Source organism: Rhyacophila brunnea, unplaced genomic scaffold (genome assembly GCF_057557595.1).
Source record: "Rhyacophila brunnea isolate RB1 unplaced genomic scaffold, BYU_Rbru_1.0 scaffold_3, whole genome shotgun sequence".
Classification (NCBI taxonomy): Eukaryota; Metazoa; Arthropoda; class Insecta; order Trichoptera; family Rhyacophilidae; genus Rhyacophila; species Rhyacophila brunnea.
The window spans coordinates 54,916,466-54,943,565 of NW_028232965.1; positions in this window are offsets into that span (position 1 = coordinate 54,916,466).

The following is a 27,100-nucleotide window of genomic DNA, read 5'->3' on the forward strand; positions in this document are numbered from 1 at the left end:
TATACGCTTTAAAACAGAAAACGATCTTTCGCCTGATGCATTAGATAAGGGGATTGTTAAAAAAATATTTCTACATTTGGGAATGTGCAAGACATTACTTTGGCGACTCGATAGATGTCTGGTGTGGTTTTAATATTGTGCATAAATTACCTATTTATTTCCTAAACAAACTACAAAAATACATAGGTAAGCATACAAAAATTTATGAAACCACAAAAATATAATAGGTATCCTATGTAAATTAGTATTCATCAATAGGAATTTGGAGCATAAATCGATTTAATTCAACAACGCCGTTTTTGCATAGTGTCATTTGAATTATTTTTGAAGTTACGACAGACGGCAGCACTCTCGTGTCGCGCGAATGGTGTCCGTTTTGAAATATCCGTCGCTCTCGATGCTCTGTTCATTTTGACGCGTCACTCACTAATTAACTGTGTTCGGACACTTTTCAGTTACTAATTCACTAAATCACTCGCCCGGTCCGGACCGGCCTTAACGCACAGTAGAATTTTATTATTATTAACTTAACTATGAAACGTTATACCATCATGTTGCTTCTCAGTACGGCTACCAAAATTAAACAGAACATAGTTAACCATATTTTGTACTAAATTAACTAAAAATAATTACCACTAACTAACTAACACAATATCAATAAATTTCAGCAATACGTGCTCGCAGTTTTTGAATGAATGGAGTCATTCAAACTGGCGACGTGTAAAAAAAATATTTAATTGAGCCGTATGTAGAGATTCTATCTTACTCTAACGCATATTGCGGAAAATATAAGCGTTCCGAATGCTTTCTCACTCGCACTTATGATTGAATAATGGATATATCTTAAACACACATATCAATTGAAAAAGAAAAACATAGGCACTGTAAAGCTTCTCCATTAAAAATTTAAACTTGAAGACTTGGCTCGCCGATTACTGTATTGGAAGTGCTAGGTACTCAGCACAATACATTCACTACTTGACTTAAATAAATACAATTGCATACAAATTCTCACCATTAAATTAACTACGTTAGCAGAATAGATCAAACACAATATGATCGTAAATTTCCTATATTCCGTGGCGGCTCGTCCATATGCACTGCGGTACTGCAGCACCCCCTAGCAAATTGAGACAAATGTAATAGTATAATATACATAAATTTATGTATATTATATGAAAATATCAATATTATTAAGCGTGTAATCAGCCCGCCCGCGCATCGATACATCCAATGTCCAATAATATTAGCATACACCACGGTAGGTACTTTATTTTGCATAGTACCGATTCCAATAGAATATTCTCAAGTGGGTGACGGAGGGGCGCGGGCAGCGGTGCTCGCATCGGAGCTTCGTACTGCCGATCAGACAGTCCGATTTCAGTATTTCTCCGTTTCTGCGTCGCGCATGAGCACGCGCGCCACAGCGTGGAAACAAATATAGCTATAATGATTTATTACCATTGTTAAAATTTATTTCTGCAAGCAATTTATGCAAAGTTATTTATTTTAATTATTGATATAATTAATTATTTATATTTTATTTTGATGTTAATAGTAAAATATAATCCAAATAAACATTTATTTTTATTTTTAATCAACCGCAGCACCCCCAAATATCTTATCCACGAACCACTACTGCCTATATTGCACCATTATACACATGAACGATGTACGTGGCATTATTTATCGGAAATGTTAGCAGAATATAACGACAGTGATGTAAAGATATGTACGCAAACTTTCCCAATATGCGGCTAGAGAGCTAGTTTATTTTTCCATCACAGTAATCTGTATTAATCTGATAAAATAATTAAATTTGTATCACCTGGCCCATCTCCTTTATTACAATGTTTTTATTAGGTCGTATTCTTGTTTGTCCGGTGGTTGTTTGTCCAGTACAAATCTTGCAATCGATTTTTAACTAACTTCCCGACTAGCTAGACATTTTAAACTTTTAGAATATATGATAACACGATGCCAATGCATTCTTTTAATACTTTTAGCCATCTTTAAGCAGAATTGAATTCATTTTCAGTTAATTCTGTTTTGTATGGAAAGTTATTTGTGAAGAATCCGTAAAAAGTAAAAGATTATTATTGGTTGCTAAGGGGGTGGTCCTAGCAACTAAATTATTAATATATACGTGCGTTACTATGGAAATCAAAATGAAATGTCAAAATGACATTTCAGTATTCTGTATTTGTTTGTTTGTTTGTTTTTTATTTACTTCATATCAAGTACAAGTGTGAGCATATTGAGCATAATAATTCAACAGAAAATTTAAAAACGTTGTAAGTATATAAAAAGTTCTTTCTATCTTGTAATTATTTTTCAATAATGCTGCGTCCATTAGTAAGTCAATGCAGCAACAGGTAAAAGGTACACTTACACAATATTAAATTATATAAACAATCACTTTACTTTTTTCATTTTTGTTTCTAGGATTTTAACAAATTCCAGGTGTTTTTAATCAAATTTTGACGAAGTGACTCTCTTACCTCGAAGTAAACGCCGAATCTATGGGAAAGATTTATATGTATTTATTGTAATGTGTTTTGATTATCGTAAGGGATATCCAAGGGAGAATGTTGGTTGCATGTGGCTTTTGGATCGTCTCATTAATAAATTTCCATACATTTTGTTGGCAGACAGATTTACGTGGTAGGTTTATAGCATTTCCGGTATTCTGCCCAATAATTTATCTAGTTTCGTTGTAGTCTAAAAATACTTTTATGAACATCGAAGATAATGTATTATCTAATACCTATTGTGATACTAACAAATAATTACTTCTTAGACGGGATCACGACGTAAAGTTTTTGTAAGTGTAACGACATTTGATCAGTACAGCTGTCTTTCATAAAAAAATAACATATAGAGAGGGAAATAAGAGAAGTTGTTTGCAGTGTGGAAAACCCGTATATTGTAGGTAATCGTCTAACCAACTGTCATAATCTTCAACTGAGTTGTGCGCAAAAAATACGAATTTTATTCTTTTTTTGCCACGACTCTAAGGCCTACCGCGCATGGACGATTACATAACCGGCCGGTAGCATTCGGACAATCGTTGGTTTGCTCGCGCATGATCCAAATTATTATCGGCCAGTATGTTTGAGCGCGCATGGCGTGATATAGATCGGAGGCAATGCGCGCGCACTGAAGATATGTGTCCGCACCGAAAAATGGCGGACGCAATATAAGAAACATCAAAATGGATTTTGTAGAGCTTATATTATATAATATATAGAGGTTTTGTATAGATTATCAAACTGTTTTAAAATGTGGGTGTACCTATATATTATTAATTTATGAAGAAAGAAACTGGAAAAAATGGGACTGGTACGTGCATGCAAAGCCAATAGGTACGCATCGATGAACTGTCAAGTCAAATGTGGATCTCATAACGGTTCGATGTATGCGTGCGCCCTATACGACCGCGTCACTTGTGCGTGCATGTATGAGTGCACTCTCGGCCGGCCATGACTTGTCATGCGCAGGCTCTCATTTAAAAACATTGCCAATGGGACCCCGGCCGGTTCGAATCGGTGTAAAATTTTGTGTCTGAACACAGATTTTCAATTCGGCCGTTCGCTCGATCGTCCATGCGCGGGGTTGCATTGCAATACGATGGTTACAACTCCTCGATTGTTGACCGTACGATAGTAAATCGTTCATGCGCGGTAGGCCTAAGGAACGATCCAAAATGATATTTCTCGATCGGGAAGGTGGTCGGGGCAGACGATCGTCTTGAAACTCTGCCGGTGTATTTTGAGCTTTAGAAGCGGAGATTCTACCACTCGTCCATCATGGACACCATTTCAATAACTTAATAAGTAACCATAATATTTAACCTCATTGAAGTATCGAACATACCTACATAATTTTGAAAATACTTCTAAGAAAATATATTATAACCAACAGAAAAAATCTTTTTTGAAGAAAGTAAAGGAATCTAACCTGCATCTCTCGGGTTTCGCGCCCATGCATATAGACCACTATAATACTAAAGGCACCATACTTAATTGAGACAAATTCTAACTAATGACTCTTAATACTATCGGAAGCGCTTTCCAAATTGAATTACTATTGGCGATCGGATTTTGTATTTTAAATCAAAGTAGGTATTACTTTAATTACTCACCGACGTCACGGATTACTCCAAGATTTTTTGTTGTAACTTACTTGAACTTGCTAATAATTTTTAACTACTTAACCTTTTTTTTTATTCAACGAATAATTCACAAGATTTAAGAATGTAACATTCTAATTATTGAACATACATAATTTTGAAAACACTTCTGAGAAAATATAATAAAAAAAATAGAAAGACATAGAAAGCAGGAATCGCACCTGTATCTCTCGGGTTTTGGGCCCATGTGTTTTCAAAATTATGTATGTTCAATAATTAGAATGTTACATTCTTAAATCTTGTGAATTATTCGTTGAATAAAATAAATAGTTAATAACTTAGGTACATATATTAGATATATCTATATATTATATAAATAAGAATATTTTCTTCAACATATTATGATGTGGTAATTAGATTTATCACAAAGGTGTTTTTTATAAGTAAATATGTCACATTTAAAAAAGGTTTGCTGTTTCATTGTTAGAAGGTAGTTTTTGAAAATAATAAATTTGATTAGATATCTTAATTTTACAAAATGATAATATAAATTATATTACATTCTATGGGCTGATTCTAAATTTAATAATTTAAACTTTCCACGCTTTGAAGAACTGCCGATATATTATTTTATGAAATTAATGGCAAAATTCTCTTAGATAACCGCGTAATTAACGACTTTATTATTTGATCGAGTTTGAATATTTAATCAAGTTTAGGTTTTTAATTAATTAATTTAAAAATACATTTTATTATCAATCTGTGTAATCAGAAGCAAAGTAAAAAATAATTCCATTTTTATGACTGGTCTACCCACGAATATAAGGCAACGCGCACACGATTGTCACGTATACGCTAATTCACAGATAACTTACCACAGTAACTATTTCATTTATAAGTATATGTGCTGATAATATATTATAATATTATAACTATTCCAAATCCGAGTATATAACGTTAAAAATATTATAACATGTTCTGCTACAGCGAAGGACGTTTATTTTACTACGACGGTAAAAGCTCACATAAATGAGTTCTACAATGTTATTAAATTTGTAACTTAAATTATATTGCTTCAGAAGATAGAAATAAAAGCATTCTAAATCCAGTGCTTCGAGACTCAGGCGCACACACAGAAAATATTATGGTTTGGAGGGATTCATTTTTAAAATGTTATGTTATGAATAGGTTTGATTGTAATGTATAAAGTTACCTAAATGGTTGGATGAGCATGGATTAAGAAATTAAAGCAAGGTCGTGAGTAAATTGTTTTTGCTCGTGTCGCTGACGTGACTTCCGGTGCCGCTGTCAAATCTAATATATAAAAATCAATATTTGTTTGTTTGTTCGTACTTTATGCGCTGCCACACCGTTCATCCGATTGCGATAAAACTTTTTCAACTTATTACTTGCACTTGCGTGAAGATTATAGGCTATATCTTATATATAAAAATGAATGTCTGTCTGTCTGTCTGTCCCGTATGCGTTTTTATACAATTGATCCTATTGCGATGAAACTTTGGTGAGTTGTTGTGTGCACACCCGCGAATGTTTCTGATTTAAAAAAAATCATCATCTTCTTCTTCATTCTATCTTCTTTTATTCATATGGTTCCTATACCATTCATCCGATTGCGACGAAACTTTCGCCAGTTGTTGTGCGCACACCCGCAAAGGTTTCTGAATTAGAGAAATTATCTTCGTCTTCTTCTTCTTCTTCATTATATCTTCTTTTATTCGTATGGTTCCTATACCATTCATCCGATTGCGATGAAACTTTTGTCAGTTGTTGTGCGCACACCTGCGAAGGTTTCTGAATTAGTATTATATAAAATACAACGTTTGGTGTTTGTTTGTTCCATCCATTTTTTACTACATATTAATAATATTAATAATGTTTGCATATTTTGGATTCGATTTTCATTTAGTGTTCTTTTGTTTGACCTTTACTCCTATTAGAATTACTTTCATATTGCCATATTGTATTACACAGATATTTTAATATTAAAAAGATAATTACTTATTATTTTTTTTTAAATATCTAAGGTAAGTGTATCCACGAAGCGACCCTGTGCGAAGCCGGGTGCTTCAACTTGTGTTTAATAAAATGAATGGTACGATAAGAATAAATAAAGAAACTGGTTTTGCAGCATAACCTGGGCGCCACCTCTAATTAAATCGAGGAATATAAAAAAACATATTATTATATATAGGTATGGCAAGATGTAAATAAAGGTCGCTTGATAGTTCAACGTTAATATATATTATAACAAATAAGAATAACAATATCACAAGGTTTAACAAATTATACGAATTCGCATGGCATGAACGACTTATACCATAAGTGATTGATACTGATAAGCAAAATTACAATCTCGATGGACTCACGATAATAAAATTAAATAGAAGCCAGAACGATAATGCCGCTAATGTTGACAATGCCGCCATCCGCGGCCTCCGCCTTCCAGATCGTCGGAATTTTTCCATCAAGTGACGACCATCTTCTTCTTGTGGTACACTCCAGGACCCTTGTTAACAGACGTCCGACTTCATTCGCGACCAAAAACTAAAAGAGCTTCTTCCCCCAACAACGGTCTTTCACATCAACATTTGCCGGACATCAAGACGCCATCGCCTCTCCTTTCCATGCGCTGTCAAAATCTGACCATATAGTGCAGAGAGAATGTAGCCACTCGAGGGCGACGAAATAAAGTTTAGTTATGTGATAGAAGAACATAACAATATCAATATAATATTTGTATACTTATTTTTAATAGGACGGGGTTAACAATATCTAACAAGTGCCATTGACTTATATATTAACATACCCAGACATTCTTTAAATCTAGCAATAAGCACCAGGTGTTTATCTTTATCTTAGCAGGCTTTATCTAGGCCAGGTGCTGGCCTGCAACTCGTCTACAAATTATTACGAGCTGTCGCAACTATAAGTTGTTATTGAATGCACCTGGCTTAACAGTCATAATTATTTTTTAGATCGTTAGTGTCCGTTTGCTGCGCATTGTCTTGTCTTTTAGACATACCGTATCCGAATATTAAGCAAAACATTGGATGTCCAAGATAGTCATACCAATTTATGAGTGTCTTCCAATGGCCACATGCCTTACCTGTCGTAGAATACCACGATGAGTGGAGCCAACCCGTTCAGAAGGCGATTAGACCGCTAAATAGCCTGCGTCTAGTTCCTCAGTCAAAGTGTCTTGACGAAGACTAGGCAGAATCAATATTCCATTTTCCTATATATAATTTGAATGTTTACGGTTTCTAAGAGATGGGTCCGGACACAAATTTACGTTTAAAATAATATATGTTATAGCAGGATGCCAAATATCCATTGCTTGAATCAAACAGCAGTGTATTTCGAAAACAGGACCCCGCTAGGATGTAGTGTCAGAAGAAGTCCTGCAATATACAGCATCATGAAACACCACATAAATTTGCTGCGATGGCTAGTTTTAAGGCTTGCGCAGACAGAGCGCGGTCAGGCGGTCTACGTTCCGCGTTCGGAGTTCGGCGTTCTTTGTACTGTATGGACTTCATACTGTATGGGTACACAGCCGGCGGTCAGACCGCACTGGTCAATTGAAACGCTAGCGTTCTAGAGTTCTATTACCGGAATTACAAAGAACGCCGTACCTCCCGTCCAGTCCCGTCATGGGAATTTGAGCAGTCAAACAACATAGAGTGAAACCACACAGGGGAGTGAGTACGCAACAGCGGTGCTTTCTCACTTCCACTCGCAGTCGGAATATAGCGGTCTCGCATTATGCAGCGCCTGTGTCACTACAACGTTTGTACACAAATGGAACGCACATTGTTGACCGCCACCTGTCTGCTGTCCCTGAACGCTAGCGGTCAGAACTCCGACCGCTCTCTGTCTGCGCAAGCCCTTATGGACTCGAAATATAAGTGACATTGGTGAAAATAGGTGTAGAAAAATAAATGAATATCAATATGTACATGAATTATGTCCTATTCCTAGTGAGATTCCTTCAAACCCTCCTTTATATTAGTAGACTTATAATTGAAGTATATAAATAGATATGCATCAGTGGCGAGGGGTGGAGGTAGGCTGTTAAGATCCGACATAAATAGTGCATACTGAATTTTATCTGTCGTACTTTTTTTTTCATTGAACTAGAAGACAAATTGCATACGGAGATGGATAGTTTATAAAGTTCAATTAAACCCTGCCTAAACCAAACTATAATAGTTTACGTGTCAGGTGTTGGGCGATCCGACAAAAATACTGCACACTTTTTCAGTCATAGGACCTACCTACTTAGTTGTTTTCGTTGAATAAAAATAGTACACATTACAGTTGGATAGTTTGTTTTTTTAAATTGATTACGCCCTGCTTAAACCAAACCGTAATAGATAGACAATTATTAATACACACGGTTTAAATGAATTTTTAAAACTAACCATCAACATGAAAACAAATACCTACGTATGATTGACAAAGTTTAGTGTGCACTATCTCGGATCTTAGCAGCCTACTTCCACCCTTCGCCACTGATACGCATTATAAATTCCCGAAATATTATTCATTATCAAACGACCATTCTGAAGTTAATATTAAAATTCACAGTGTAATTTATGTCGACTAAATGGTACAATAATTTCACAATAATTCACTGATATCTTTCGCTTAACTTGTAAAATTTAAAACAATTCGTAAAAGTACGACTACCTCACTCAAGATAGATTTATATGTAATTTAAATTCATACATTATTTACGAGTGAATTAATTTTGATAAGAAATTGATTGCGCTAAAGATACTAATTATTATCATACTATATTATTACGAGGGTGGGTCAATAAGTCCTTAGAAAAGCCGACAGTTGGCGTGACTAGTACTGTAAGCGGTTTGTTTTCATGCAGCGGCACTACCGATTCAGTATGCTGCGAAGTTTCAATCAGATAGGTCGGGTTGTTGTGTGTTTCTCGTACATTTAAAAAAAAAATTTGCTTGTTTACAAAAAATGGAGAAAATTAAGTTTAGAGCTGTTATTAAACATTTTAATATAAAAGGGTTAACAGCAAAGGAAATAAAAAATGAGTTGGATTTAGTTTACGGCACATCTGCTCCTTCACTTGCAACTATTTATAACTGGTTAAATGAATTTAAACGTGGTCGTACATCAACAAAGGATGAACCACGCTCAGGACGTCCTGTAGAGGTGACTACACCAGAAATGATCAATAAAATCCACGATATGGTGTTAAGTGACCGAAGATTAAAGTTGAGTGAGATAATTGAGGTTACAGGGATCTCAAAAGGTAGCGTCATTTCTATTTTACATGACAAATTGGGCATGAAAAAAATTTCTGCAAGATGGGTGCCGCGTTTGCTCACAGTCGACAATAAACGCAATAGGGTGGTGGCCTCTAAAGCCCTGTTGTCGCTCATGCAACGCAATCGGGATGAATTTTTTCGTCGCTTTGTGACTGTAGATGAAACATGGATACACCACTATACTCCCGAGACGAAAGAACAGTCAAAGCAGTGGATTGCGAAAGGCGAACCATGTCCAAAGAAGGCGAAAACCGTAAAATCAGCTGGTAAGGTTATGGCTACTGTATTTTAGGATGCACGTGGAATTATTTTCGTTGACTATTTGGAAAAAGGAAAAACAATAACAGGGGATTATTATGCATCTTTATTGGACCAGCTAAAAAACAAAATTGAAGAAAAACGGCCTCATTTAAACAGGAAAAAAAACCTCTTTCATCAGGACAATGCCCGTGTTCACACATGTTTACGATCAATGGCTAAAATTGAAGAATTGAAGCTCGAATTGGTCGACCACCCACCGTATTCGCCAGATTTAGCCCCCAGTGACTTTTTCCTTTTCCCAAACTTAAAAAAATGGCTAAGTGGACAACGTTTTTTTTCAAATGAAGAAGTCATCGATCGGACAAATGCTTATTTTGAGGACCTTCCGAAAACTTATTTTTCTGACGGTTTAAAAAAAATTGAGAAACGTCTAACCAAGTGTATTGAGCTCCAAGGAGATTATGTTGAGAAATAAAAAAAAAATACAAAAATAAAAACTGTTTTAATGCTTTTTTCTAAGGAATTATTGACCCACCCTCGTATATCGGTATAATATTGTTTAAGTCTTCTCCTCCTGGAAATTTTCACAATCTCGGACGTTCCAGCGTCGCCGCTTTTGAATTCTATCCTCAATCATAATCTGGGCTGTCCAGGTTTTCCTTTACCCTCAGAGAATACGAATTCTTGGTGGCTATTTTAGCATCACAATAATGTACTTTTAAGCGCTGTATTTATCTTGTATATCATTCCATGATAGTAATATGATACCAAAGATGAATTGAATAACAAATTTATTAGTTGTTTATTAACTCAATGTTTTTTTATATTAAAATCAATGGCATGGATATGTGATTTGTTTATGTACTTTGCCCTGAAAAAAACTATTTGGGAGTGCAGAGGTTACCGCTAGATAGTATATATATACTTACGGGCCTTGTCAGCATTATTTCGACATTGCAAGAATTGGCAAGTCATTTTTAAACTATCAAGTCCATCAATGAATATATTATTATTATTGTAGAGTGCATGGAATATGCGACAATTTTTGACTTCAGGACTTTTTAGGAGTAGTTAGTAGGTAAACATACTAAAAGTCCCCGCCCCTGGGAGGTGAGCTAAAGGCGGGAGGGAGTCAAAAGGTCCCATGTTTTTGGGTTTTCGATTATATCTCGGAAACGGTGCATCTAGAAAAAAAATGTTTCAAATAAAATGAAAGCTAATTAAATTTCCTATAACATTGTTACTATATATATTTGTCGAATTTCCAATGGTTTCCGAGATATACGTTATTGAAAATCGATCATTTTCAATGATAATTGGCAGCCAACGAGCAAATGGGCAGTGGGCAGGAGAGGAGACAGTCGAAAACCTGAAAAAAACCCAAAAAAACTAACGTGAAAATATGTCGGCACTATCGAAAGCGAAAAAAAATCTGAAAATGCAGCTCAAGCTCAACAAGGAGATTTTTTAATTACGTAAATAATTATTGGCACGCGGGATTAAAAAAAATTGTTTTGTTTTGTTACGCCAAAGTATAACTTCTGACCCGCGTACATAAATATACGCACCGATATTGTTTTACTATCGCCATGTGAATATAATATTATAGATATAAAATTAATAAAAATATGGCAACAAGAGTTATTTCTTGACAAAGTTCCATTACTTATATATGTTTTCAAATTCCTCTCTGATAGTATTGCAATATAGCAATCTATATATGTATCACAGGTGCAAACTTACTGTGAAATGTGCAACGATTTTGCAAACTTCATAAACGTTCAGGGAATTTCATTACGTAAGAATTTTCACAACACTGTGGTTCAGTTTGAATACTTATCTGTGGGGTGGTAAATTGAATACGAATACAGGAATACGGTGGATTTAATAAAACTACCACGCAAGCACTTTCTAGGATAAAGTTCCTATTCAAATATATCTTGAGCTAGAATCTGTTGAACATTCTGCAAAAGTTTCTTTTCTCTTGAGACGAAATTCCAATCTTTCAAGCAGTTAAACATTTATTAATGAAACTCAGTTAATGATTCGTCAATACAGGCCGTAAAAAACGCTTTTCGCGAAATTTTAGACAGCAATATGTGTGACATATTAAGGTGAAGTGCAGTACTATGGTGTTTCTACCGATTGTGTCAAACGACAGAATACCGAGTACGCAATGTAGGATTACAATTTACTAATAATTTTATTTTCGTACATCCATAATTTTGAAAACACTTATAAAATGAGAGACTTGAGAAAATATATTACAATATAACCAATAGAAAAAAGCTTTTTGAAAAAATGTCAGACAGCCCGATAGAATCGAATCAGCATCCCTCGAGTATCGCGCCCACGCACATAGTCTACTATGCTAAAGGAGTAATACTTAATTACGACCTACCTATTTAAAATAAGGGGAAAAGAAAATAATATGTAACAATAACGGAGATATACAAAATTTAATTAATCATATAACAAATTAGAATGAGGCAAAAATATTGTGTTGAATATTCTTTAGCTGAAAATTTCCCTCTGAGACAGACGAAACCGGTCCAGATATTAAATAAAAGTGGAATAAGTACTATTAAAAATTTGAGTTTTATTAAATTAAAAAAATAATAATACAATGCATTTCCGCCATGAATTGACTAAAATAAACCAACAAACTAGTTACAGCATCCGATTTTTTGGCATTTTTAAATAATTCAGCAATCAAAAAGTAAACAATGAAACGATAACAAAATATCGTAGAAATAAATACACCATCACTGTGGCTAATAAAATGGTCTGCGTGACCTATTTTCCGTGACTCATATTAGGACATTTATATAAACTAGCTGAGCCAGCTGGCTCTCGCCAGTCTGTCTCGCTAGGTCTTGCAGACAGCTTGGCATCTTAAAGACATGGTGTTGGATTTGAATACAATTATTGTGAAGAATGCATAGACGACGCCATAGTTTTCCCTTGTCACTGCCAATACAAATTTGAGGTCATCCGCGTAGTTTAGTCTAGAGTCTGGCCTTCAGAATGTTGTCTGATACCACCTCAAGCTGCTAGGTCTAGCAAAACAGCTGGCAATCACCGATTGCTACCACTGACATTTTGATATAATATGTGTATAGGTACGAGGGTGGGTCAATAAGTCCTTAGAAAAGCCGACAGGTGGCGCGACTAGTACTGCAAGCGGTTTGTTTTCATGCAGCGGCACTACCGATTCAGTATGCTGCGAAGTTTCAATCAGATTGGTCGGGTTGTTGTGTGTTTCTCGTACATTTAAAAAAAAATTGCATGTGGAAAATGGAAAAATGGAAAATGGAGAAAATTGAGTTTAGAGCTGTTATTAAACATTTTAATATAAAAGGGTTAACAGCAAAGGAAATAAAAAATGAGTTGGATTTAGTTCACGGCATATCTGCTCCTTCACTTGCAACTATTTATAACTGGTTAAATGAATTTAAACGTGGTCGTACATCAACAAATGATGAACCACGCTCAGGACGTCCTGTAGAGGTGACTACACCAGAAATGATCAATAAAATCCACGATATGGTGTTAAGTGACCGAAGATTAAAGTTGAGTGAGATAATTGAGGTTACAGGGATCTCAAAAAGTAGCGTCATTTCTATTTTACATGACAAATTGGGCATGAAAAATATTTCTGCAAGATGGGTGCCGCGTTTGCTCACAGTCGACAATAAACGCAGTAGGGTGGTGGCCTCTAAAGCCCTGTTGTCGCTCATGCAACGCAATCCGGATGAATTTTTTCGTCGCTTTGTGACTGTAGATGAAACATGGATACACCACTATACTCCCGAGACGAAAGAACAGTCAAAGCAGTGGATTGCGAAGGCAAACCATGTCCAAAGAAGGCGAAAACCGTAAAATCAGCTGGTAAGGTTATGGCTACTGTATTTTGGGATGCACGTGAAATTATTTTCGTTGACTATTTGGAAAAAGGAAAAACAATAACATGGGATTATTATGCATCTTTATTGGACCAGCTAAAAAACAAAATTGAAGAAAAACGGCCTCATTTAAACAGGAAAAAAATCCTCTTTCATCAGGACAATGCCCGTGTTCACACATGTTTACGATCAATGGCTAAAATTGAAGAATTGAAGTTCGAATTGGTCGACCACCCACCGTATTCGCCAGATTTAGCCCCCAGTGACTTTTTCCTTTTCCCAAACTTAAAAAAATGGCTAAGTGGACAACGTTTTTTTTCAAATGAAGAAGTCATCGATCGGACAAATGCTTATTTTGAGGACCTTCCAAAACTTATTTTTCTGACGGTTTAAAAAAAATTGAGAAACGTCTAACCAAGTGTATTGAGCTCCAAGGAAATTATGTTGAGAAATAAAAAAAAAAATACAAAAAAAAACCTGTTTTAATGCTTTTTTCTAAGGAATTATTGACCCACCCTCGTAATATGAATTTTTCGTTAAATCACGTGCATTTAAATATGATAAATTATACACCTCAACCGTTCGAATACAATGCAATATGTGATTATCATGAAAATAGCAATCCAATATAATGTGAATATTACGGTACTAAAAATTCTCTATAATTCCTTAGTTAGAAGCAGACTTGAGAGTGGGTCTATCGTTTGGGCCCCGCATCAGTTGAAGTACGACTTTATGGTGGAGAGAGTCCAAAAGAAATTTTTGAGACTCCTTTACTTTCGGCTCTATGGCTATTACCCGTGGCCCTGTCCGACTGATTTTCTCTTAGAGATGCTTACATACTGTAGCATAAAATTTAGAATGGATCTTTATTTAGCTACATATTTTTTCAGACCTATACGCGGCGTAAATGTAAACTCTGCCATTCTTGGTGGTGTTGGCTTGTGAGTCTCTGATAATTACCTTAGGAATCGAAGGCACCCGTTGTTTGTTCTCCCACGGTGCAGAATTAACCTGCCATTAGTAATGCCAATTTGGAGAGCAATAATCATGTTTAATGAAATCCCTTCGGATATTGATATATTCCACTTACGTGAGGGTGAATTTAGGTGGCCATTGTTTTATAACTTTTTAAGATAAGGTCTATCAAAGTTCACTCTGTGTGCTTCCATCGACTTTTATTTTGTTATTTTATTTTATTTCTTTTCTTATTTTATATCTTATTATATTACTTATTGTATTATTAACTTACACTTCTCTGTATTTTTATTTTTTTTAAATTATTAACACTTATTTTTATGGCATGTCGTGAACGCTTTGAATATATAAGTTATTATGTGTAAAATAAAATAAATAAATAAATTTGAAGTTTAAATCATTGAAAATATATTTATTTTACCATTATCTTATCCTAAACAAACCAAGCTTAATATGTTTCCGTTTGAATGTCCAAAAAATAACCTTTTCAATGTGCATTTACATACATAATAGCCACCCATAAAGAGGAAAAGTTTTATATTTTATAATATTATGTAATACGTGTTATACGTGGTTTTGTTCATCAACGATTTCTCGTGGTTAGTATACGAGACAGCTGGGAAAACTTTCGTAGAAACCAATCACCCATACATTGTATCTTTTTCCAAGAATAATTATTATTCGGTATCTTACGTAAGTTGGTACCTTGTTTTGTTTCGGATATTCAATAAGTATATTATGAAAATGAAAACATTCAATTTACGATTTTCCGAATCGGTAAGCTGAGATTCCCTTAACATCCTGAAGTTTTCCAATCTAAACTAAAACGTATTTTCTACTAATGAGATAATTTTCCTTTTTTATTTTGACATACGTAGTTTAGGCGGTATTTATTTCAATTATTGTTTTTTAAAGACATATTTTGATATAAACGGTAACATTCTTGATATTGGTATAGCGTAGGGCAGCGGTTTCCAACCTGGGAGGCGCGCCTCCCAGGGGAGGCGCGATCTATTGCCAGGGGAGGCGCCAAATTTTTTTAATAAATTAATTTTTATACCATAATATCTACAAATAAATAAAACTTCATATCTTAACGTAACAGTGAAAATTCAGTGCATGAATGTTTATTTTAATATATAATACGTATATTTAAATCCTATTAAAAAATATTTGGAGCGGAGAAATTAAAAAATGGCGCTTTTGCAAACGCTCTGTTTCGGTAATGCACAAAACGACCGCTGGTTGCATGAAAACAATAACCTCAAATTTAAATGTCACTCGTAGCTAAAGTGTCAACTGAAGCGTGTAGGCAGGGTGTGATATTGTTTTTTTTAATTGTTATTGACGTGATTTCTTTAATATAATATAACAATAATACATGTCTCCACTTTTAAATGATTTCTACGCCAGATATATTGAAGCAAACAAAAATCTATTTCCTGAGTTCTTGGTTAGTTTGCTAATGCATTTTTCATATTATTTTATTATATATATGGCGCTGCTTTGTTTCGGGACTATTAAATATTTTAAATATATGGGTGAAAGATCCTGGCCTGTGGGCCCTATTCAGTATGTGGAGCCCATGATAGAATCCATTAATTTTTGTCAATGAACGATGATGAATTTGGTTGACTTCTATTAAAATTGATTGTGGTAATAAGCAAGCTCATTCGTCGCATGAAAAAAAAATTATTAAAAAATGAATTTAATATAAGTAAGTAGTAAAAACTTGTGTGTTAAAAAAGTGTCTGTATTATTTAATGAAATAAAGGGGGGGAGGCGCCAAGATTAGATTTTTTTAAAGGGAGGCGTAGTAACATAAAGGTTGGAGACCACTGGCGTAGGGAATAGTTTTGACCAGAGCTGTTAGAACCCCCGATGATTTTTAAGCTAGGTATCAACTATCAGTAGAAAAGTTAAATGATGTTTAGTTACATCAAATAAAAAATCAGAACCCTTATTTAGGTGTTCGGTTATGTTACATGTAAATTGTACGTAAAATATTTCACCGTGGCACAATTCGCCGTGAGCTTACTTATCGGAAAGAGATGACCATATACTATACGGTCTCCAATTTTATTAGATTCAATATGAACATTTTAATTCAATTTCATAGCTGATTTTGGCAAAAATCATGAATTCAAGAATGAAAACCTAACCTAACAAATTGCACCCTCGCAACTAAACTGCCACAATCCAAAAAACGTCAAACAGAGAAAATCAGCTTTGAAGTTTTTACCTTTCGCAGTTTTGTACTGTGTTTTTGAAATATGTTTAGATATTGAATGAAGTTTTGACTTGAATTTGATGACTTAGATATATGATATTTTCGGTACATATACTATGAACGATAGACAACGAAACGTAGTAATTAACTCAAAACACGTAAATTTGGACTTGTGGCGGCTTAGTTGCGAGGGTGCGAAATAATCCAGTATACCGGCTATTTTCAAAATGTGTTTGCTGCTGGCTTCTTGTAAAGTGTAAACACTATAAACTGACAAGAACCGTGTTTTATTTAGACATGAGATTTATGTCAGTACTATACGACCCAAAGAGGTTGGACGGTCTTTAATATACGGCCATATTATATTTCCGATATAACATTTCACGGTGAAGTGTGATACAGTGAACTGCATACGTACATTTCCGGACACGGTTCGGTTACGGTTACTTAAAAATATCCATACCCTCCCCTCACCTGCTTATATCTACTTATTCATACGTAGGTTGGTATATTATGGATATTTTTTATTATAATATATTTTTAAGAACCTTACTCAGTGGAGCATTGTGGACACAAATGGTGTCACACAGCATCTAAATATATTTTTTACGAACTAAAGCGCTCGATAAATTTCCGAAAATATTAACAAAGTTACCTATCTAATTTTATAAAAAGTGTGTTCGATTTGTTAATAAAATGGTTTATCTACCTCAGACGGTCAAATTATTTTTTCCACGAGACGGACGATAATTTTTGCAATTGAAAACAATAATTGCGCTCTGTCTGGTCCATTTCGACCCCCGGTGTCACGTCATGATAGACAGGTATTCGTCGTAATGTAAAACATCGGAATATAAATATAGTGCATTAATTATTATTTCTTTGGGAATAACTAGCTGCAGCATGAGTATACTATCACCAAACATAATAAAATAAAAATATTACATTCTTACATATTAAAAAAACGGAACATCCGGAATCCGAATAGTTTTAAGGAATTCTGTTTCAGGTTCGAGGTTGTCAAGATTCTAAATTACGGGTTCCGGTCCCGGTTCCAGTTCCAAAATAATAAAACTAAAGGTTTGGTTCTGATTCCATATCTAGCTCTACTTTTGACACACGAAAGAACTGTAATTATTTGTTTGCATGCGGGCCAAACTTTACTACCTGTTACTAGTTTGGATATTTACAAATATACGGCACTGATGTTTTCCGTTTTGTATTATTAATGATACGAGTACCTTGACTGTGATGATGACAGGAACGTGATTCAGTTAACATACAATGACGTGTTGTAGGTACCTATTCAACAATATTTTTTTTTCATTTAGGATAACTAATATCTACATTTAGTTATTTTTCTCTTCTTGCTATTTGATCGTGACCATTTTGAAATTCAGTTATCCTCTTAGCGACCAAGAGTCTCCACTAGAGGTGGGAAAACTGGTCGATTTTTAAGACTAAGTATTCTCACTACCAGTATAAAAAATACTTAGTATCGAAACTTGTTCCAAAATACTTACTAGTATTTGGAATATTATACAGAGCGTTTGGCATGCGTGTGGGAACTAAAACCAACTCCATATTAGTGTTTGAAATATCCCGTTTAAAAGAATCGCTAAAAATACACTGAGCTCGGCTTTTCGAAATGTCCCATTTATTATAAAATTTTAAACACATGTTAAATTGATGAGTTGTTTAGTTAGGTTATGGTTATAATATTCTTGTTAACATATAAAATAAATAATAGGCTACCCAATACCAGCAGTCTCTCTCTCAGCAGAGTCTAAGACCTTGTTCAGATGGCGCGATTTGACTCGCGCATTCCAGGTACATGTGACCTCATTGAGCCGCCCGCATGTAATCGCAATGTAGATGCAAGTGACCTCATTGAGCTGTGCACATGCACTCGCGCCGTATCGCGGTGAGACACACATCATCTGAACAAGCGCTAAGTTACCCGGTCCACGTCGAATAATATGTCGAAAAAAATGCAGAATGCGTCTCAGACACATTGTGAAGAACCGATCCTTTATCTGAATTCTCTGGATGATTGACTGGTCCACCTTGTGCTCCCAATCCCTATCTAAGAAATACGAAATATTCGACGCCAACATTTTAGAGGCATTAATTGCTATTTTAGTTGTTTAACTAACTACTTTAATTTCTCGCTAATGCACTTAGCAACAACTGTGAAAGTGATATTATAATAAAATGTACCTAACACTGACAATGAGTCAGTACCTTCCTACTAACAGTAAAGTTATATATCGTATCTCTTCTCCTGTTTGCGATCAAAGTGCAGTAACTATACCTCCACATGCTATACAGGATTTGGTTTATCCTTGAAACGACCTTGGACGAACAGGTATATTATATGAGGGACTTCAAAAACTATATTTAAAATACTTAGTCCGATACCTAATATTATACATATTTTAATAGTAATTTTCTGTATGATGTGAGCAAGCATACCTATATGATGTCGGCCAAGAGTTGTTTTGTAAACCATTTTGAATTCATGGCAACCTGGTAAAAAGCCTTCATCTTCCTTTTTAGTTATTTTATTTTTAAGGCCACGAATTCTGTGTCAAGTAAAGGGCTCTTAGCAATATCCCCATCAACTATATATTACTTAGTAAGTTCCAGCCCAGTGGTTGACAAGGAGTACTGCAATAATAATTTATCGTTTACCTGGATTTAGGATAATTTAATAATTATAAGCGTTTATTAAACATTTTAAATATATTTTTGTATTTTCGTTATTTTTTTATTTAACACTAAATAAAACACCAAAAATAATGATAATGTTGATTTATTGAAAATTCGTAATTTCTTAGTTTAAATACCTATTCATAGAAAAAATCAAACATAAATAAATTTTCAAAACATCGTCAGTTATTTATATGAAGAATGAGGATGATAGGAATTATCCACAAAAACTGGGACCTGTAGATCAATGGTTAGAGCACTCACTCGGTAGGTAAGCAAAATATGTATCACTCTCACACCACTAAAGGTTTTATACCTATGTATTTTTCTGTTGATTCTATTTTTTGTTATGAGTATAATATAGGTACTAAACATGCAAAAAATTTGTGACATGATTTATTTTTCTTCCATAATAATATGTAATAAAATAATAACTCGCCAACCCGCCAAAGCATATAAATAGTAAAACATTATTATCAATCAGAGCGTTGGAGCGGACCCTTTTTTGAGTTGCTCCGCTCCGGGACGTAATACTTGCTCCGGCTCCGCTCCAGGGTCTGCTCCGCTCCGGGTATATGGGTATGCATATTATGTACAGGTGTATATTTAAAATTATAATATACTCGCGCACAAAACGTGAAAATGCTTTCTGATTATCTTTGCTCTATACGCAATGTTCACCACTGGACTAGAATAATAATTTTCAACGAGCAAAATGATGTCAGCTCTGTTCTCCAAACAAAATAATAACTTTTATCTATATTTTGCAGAGGTCTGTTTGTTTTGTTGTCGTTAGGTGGCGATCATACCGAATATAATGGCAGCCATTACATCAAATATCCACCATTATTGATACGAATTCAATGGGATGTTGACAATAGGACAACGGACAATGTAACAATGCGTAGTACCATTATTATGAACATTACTAAATACCTGTTTAAGGGTCTTTTTAGACGGTCAATTTAGTTGTCCGTTCAGTCTCAGTTTGAGTTAAACTTTGTAAACACAAATACTGAAACAGAGCACTGGATAAGTTGTCGTTTCAGTTATTAGAGTTATGAGCAGAGCGTTGGAGCTGAGCTCGGAGCAGGAGCACGGAGTACTGGAGCAATGACATTTTACCCGGAGCAGGAGCGGAGCCAGACCACCAAAAATTTGTAGTGCTCCACTGCTCCGGTTGTTTTTTTTATTATGAAATTTTCGTCCTAAAATCTAATGAAAATAGTAGGTATATTTTGACACTTTGCAACACTGGAATTATTTGAAATATGGCAACACTGCCGAGTGACAAATTACCTCACTTTTTTGACTTAAGAGGCAAATAATGAGAGACAATTTGCTGTAGGTAATTTTGTTTTTTAGAATTAATAATGAAAATGACGATTATTTTAAAACTACTTCAGTACTTACTTATTTTTTTATTTTTTTAACATTTATATACATAATATAATACTTATCAACACTTTTTCCCCGGAGCGGAGCAGACCATGGAGCGGAGCTGGAGCAAGTATTAGGTACCGGAGCGGAGCTGGAGTGGAGCAACTCAAAAAAGGGTCCGCTCCAACGCTATGGTTATAAGTTAAACCAATGTGTAAGTATACATACCGATCCGTGTCTCCAAAAGCCTGGTCGACCACATATCTCTAAAATACACATAAAATATTCCGATTTTCCAACAGGGCTTATTAAGATTTGCCAGAACCGTTCATGTTTATCGAAAATAGTGATCGTCAGTAGTATAACGCCAATTATAATAGAGATTTTTATTATTAGTATGACAAAAACAGTGATTAATTATATTAAGTAAGCATTGTTACCTTGCGTTCAGTAATAATTAATAATTCACCCATTAATTTACTTTTCGTATTTTATTGTAGGGTTTTCATCGCGTGGTTTTCCTCCCTCTTTCCTTGAGAATAGCTTTTCCAACCAACTTTAAACGTCACAATTTTAATGTTTAAATGTAACAAAACAAAAACAAAACTTATGATAAACTAGATTCTTTAACTAGCTCTTAAAATTACACACTCAATAAAAAAGGACCGCTTATTGGAACGCCATCGGTTTATTTATATATACTTTAATATTACTAAATTATATAATGGTTTCTCGTTGTTTTTATTTTTAAAGTAACAACTGCCACTATGACGTTTAATAGTATGTTTACGTAAGGAATTGCAAATGGCAGACAATAATAAATTCGCTGCCTAGGCAACGGAACAATTCTAAACTATAATATTATACTGTATTGATTGCAGTATCATACTGTGGCGTAAAGGTAGTGCGTTCGGCTGATAACCGAATAATCGGTGGTTTGAATCCAATCGAGTGCGTTTTTTTTTCGTGTGAAAAAATAAATTATGTGTTGCATGTCACACGCCAAAAATACACTCTGATCTGATTTCCCAAACGCGCCAAAAGAAGTATAACTTCAAAATCGAAATCGATGGGACCGGAATACAAACAGTTAACTACAAAGGTTTTGTTTTTGCAGTCAAGAATTTAATTAAACTTAATCTGAGCCTTTAAGTATCTCTATTATTACGATATTTACATTACTATTTCTTCAAATATTGATAAGTACTACATGCCTGTTGTACTAATCAATCTGTTTAGATAATTATTATAAAAATAACTTTTGTTTGTAGTAACATACACCGCTGTTCCCGAACTAAACTAATGGCTCAAATAGACTCTACGACAATCGGTCATATAAATTCTGAAAAGCCCGTTTCTTATGTTGGCGTCCTGTGTCAAAGGGTGTCACAGAGTGTAAATACGATGTCATAGCTGTCATACAATATGTATGTATAAATGTCGGAATGGCATAGATTTGATCATAGACACTAAAACGCTCTTAGCATATATGTGCCCGATCGTCATATAGTCTATTTGAACCATGATAACTGAAACTGGGCCTTAAAGGACAACTGAACTAGCCATCTAAATGACAGAAAACCGACAACAACTGAAACTGCGACTGAACGGACAACTTGACTGACGACGTCTAAAATTGCCTTAAATTTTAAACCACAATAATTTCAATCTCGCATAGACTATTGAAATCATAAACTATACATTATTTATCATTTCATTGGTATTAACAATTTTGTTACACTCAATCATAAACAATTTTAAGCGTAATATTCGATTGTATGTTTCAATTTGGGATGCATAAGGGCTTGTATACACATGTTTATTAATAATCATTAGTAATGACTACTCGCACTAATACCGATAGGTATAAACAGGCCAAATACTAATTCATATTAGTAATAGTGCGAGTAGTGACTACTAATGATTAGCAATATGCCCGTGCAAACAAACCTTAAAGTAGTGTTCTGACTGGCATCGTCAACACCATACAATTGGCAACACGGCTTGACCCGCTCATGATAACCACTTATAGGTGCAACCTGTGGCATCAACTAGTAAGTGAGCATCGCACCCGTGGTTAAATCTGCATACATCGCTATAACCACATCGTGTTTTATCTAGGCTTTGGATAATGTAACCGAAAAGTCCGAGGGTCAGCGGTGGAATTGACATGGGTTGATAAAGAAGTAAACGGCCAGTTAACTATGGTCTTTCCAGTAGTCTGCAGACGTCTCATACAAACAGTATATGAAATACAGTCCCCCAGCGTATGGTTACCATCAGAGGCTGTCGCTATTTTAGTGGTCGTGCTAACGCGCAGGGTAAAATATCAGATAAAGGTAGTAAAAATGAAACACATGATTTCGGTATGGTTACAATATTGAAGCATGGTTTTATCTTAAATTAATATTAAGTTTTTTTAATAAAATATAAAATATTTTTAATAAAACTATTAATTATTTTAAAATATGTTTACTTTATAAGAGAAAACTTAATGAATTTAATTTAATAATATCTACCTACACGGTATTTTTAGATAAAACATATTTTTATTTTTAATGTTTTAGATACGGATTGATAAATTAAAACGCTTTAAATTGTAATTCATATATAAAATGTCTCAAATCGCAAGCTTCTTATTTTTTCACTGGATGTCTCTGGTAAACGGCGAATTCACAACCATACAAAACCATACAATTTAAAATGTTACACACGTCGACACACAAAAGATATCGGTATTATTATTATACTAACCACATTATTAATTAATATAAGTATCATAACCACGTATAACAAGGAATATAATATATAATACATAGGTAATAATAAATTACAAAAATTAAATAATTTACTTACTTACATGGTTTCTTCGTATACTTGTATTATTTTTGACATGGGTATAACAAATAAAATGTTTTTAGAATTTATGTAATATTCTTCGTGCTATATCTTTATTTTACTCTTTTGCCGTGTTAATATTTCGTTAACGGATACTTCGCTAAATATGAAATATTTATATTAAATTATATTGTCTGTATTTAGCCAGACTACCATCAAATGACATTGATTAAATATTGAGTAAAAACTGCTTTCTTGTGTGGTTTCCGTAACATTTTGTGATGTGGATTCTGGTGTGTGCTTTTATTTTAGAAAGTATTATATGAGGGCTGTTCAAAAAATATCTGACCTTTGTTTTTCCCGCGGAAATAAATGAAGCACGGGAAGTGTCATACATTGTGTAAATTTTTTCGCACGCATAGAGCTTAGGGTCGTCATATCGAAAGAAAGTATTGGTCAAAAGGTGTCTATATTTCAATTTCAGAATATGGATATTTTGACGGCCCTACGTCAGCCGCTGGCAATCAGCATGTGAATGAGGGAGGGTAAACGGAACCCCAGGCTAGGGTGTTCTTTGGTGAGCCCCCCTACATATAGCTAAAGATAAAGGCAGTGTGACGCTTTACAGTAGCGTTTTCCAAATGATGTATGTGGTAAAATTAATGTGTATATTTATTGTTTTTTTGTATAATTTAATACATCCATGTATTTGAATTATGATGTTGTCTATACAAGTATTGATACACAATTAAAAATTGTATCTTACAACCACATAATTTTAAATAAAAATTTATTATTGATTGATGACTATTAAAGCAAATTTGTGATGTGTGTTTATCTCAGTTATCTGGTCGACTCGTCTCGCCAGGCCCCTCCTGAGCCCGGGCCCCCAGGCTAAATCAAATCAAATTTATTTATTTTATATATAATGAACTTAACAAATTATAAATTCAAAGCGTTCACGACATGACATAAAATAAGTGTTAATAATTTTAAAAAAATTAAAATACCGAGATGTGTGAGTTAATAATACAATAGGTAATAAAATAAGAAATAAAATAAGAAAAGAAATAAAATAAAATAAAATTACAAAAATAACAAAGTAAAAGTAGATGGAAGCACACAGAGTGAACTTTAATAGACCCTATCTTAAAAACTTATAAAACAACGTCCACCTAAATTCACCCTCACTTAAGTGGAATATATCAATATCCGAAGCGATTTCATTAAACATTGTTACTGCCCTCCCAATTAGCATTACGAATGGCAGGTTAGTTCTGCACCGTGGGAGAACAAACAACGGATGCCCTTGATTCCTAAGGTAATTATCAGAGACACACAAGCCAACACCTCCAAGAATGACAGAGTTCACATTTACGCTGCGTATAAGTCTGAAAAAATATGTAGCTAAATAAAGATCCCTTCTAAGTTTTAAGCTACAGTATGTAAGTATCCCTAAGATACAATCAGTCGGATAGAGCCACGGATAATATCGACACAGCCGAAAGTAAAGGAGTCTCAAAAATTTATTTTGGACTCTCCACCATAAGGCCGTACTTCAACTGAAGCGGGGCCCAAACGATAGACCCACTCTCAAGTCTGCTTCTAACTAATGGCCCTGTCAGCCCCCCCCTTGTGGGGACCATGTCAGCACCCATCGCATTGGATGTCCATTTCACGTGAAATAATAGAAAGACTTGAGCAGCGGTATTTCGTCAAACTTGGCGTCACTCATATTGTGAATGTGAACGAATAGTATCTAAATATGAATATCTGAAACAGTATTCAAGTTGAGGCAGAATGTCTGGGACTCCAAGTTGTACCTACTCGGTGACAACTAACTGCTTCCTGTGTAATGATTATAATCTGACCTAAGCATATTTGCATAGTTATGAAATTTTGCAACGAGCTCGGGACTCGAACAACCCTATGCTGATTTTCGAAATAGATGCTGACGAATACTGGATGTGCGGTGTGGTGACTGGTGGTATGGCACTATAAGTAACGAGGGAATAAGAAACCAGACCATGAAACCCAGTGACGTCCCGTGGGTGTAGGCAGATTATGCGTTGCTTAGGGATTGACAATTATAAAGGGCGCCAAAGGAAGAAATGGAAACGACCATTACAACTTTTGAAAATAGTGGCGGTTTCCCACGACGCGAAGGATTCGCTCGTTTCTCTACGTACCTATTTAAAATCACCGTTGATTGAGAGTTGGTTTCGCGGAAATGCTCTAATCCTCAATAGATAATATTATAAATACCATGTTTTTGAAGTTTTTCGTTGCATATGTCTAGTTAAGAGTTTTAGATAATAAAATAGGTAGGTATGCACGTAAAAAATGCACACAATTTTAGACTAAAAATGAAACTGCACGGTCTAGGCAAAGTCCCTAAGGGCGGCACTCTGCCTAGAGACGTCACTGATGCAATCAGTCATTCCGTCGTCCTGGAATACTGCTAAATATAATCGACAAACGGTGGAGCTCCAATTTTGGACCTAGGAAGACAAAAGAAGACTAGCGGGAAAAAGAGGAATTTTCGAAGGCACTATAATATGTTTATATATATATATGCTCCACCCAATGACGTCCCTAGATAAACTGCCCCCCTTAGGCAGCGCCAAAATGCCGCCTTATTTCTTTATACAGTATTTTTATCATCATTTTATAACTCCAATATCCAATAAATGTGTTGTATGGATACATTACTAACAAAACATATACGACCAAAATGACTAAAACATACAATCACTTCCGTGTACACTGGTTAATAAGTCAGAGTGCACGTGTCGTTTCTGGACACCAAGGACGTCAGGGGGCAACGGAAGTAAACTAAATATCGCGAACCTGACAAAACAAAGTCCTGTTAAACCTTTTATGTTAATTAACACAGTTTGTTTCCAACCAGTGAGCTGAATTTTAAATGGAAAGATTTTTTCGTTATTACTAAGCTTAGGTAGCTATTTCTATATATACGAAATGATTCTCCTCGATTTTCCGCCCTTAGAGTAACTACCGCCCCCAAACGACGCTCAATCTGCCTACCCCCACAGGATGTCACTGGCTCTACCATGGCCCCCAGAACCTGAAATGGGCCCTTAGGCTAAGATTTATGGCTGGCCCCTCACCTATCTTTAATGTTAAAAGCAGTGTGACACACTACATTTACGTTTTTCAGGTGAAATTAAGGGTAGGGCAGAGCGGGGTCACTTGATCATGATTTTTCTCAAAGCAGTATAGCTCAAAATTAACGAAGAAATAAGAAATGATATCTTTTAAAACAGTTAAGTTGTTCATTTGGTCATGTAACTCCATCAAAAAACTGTAACAAAGACGATGT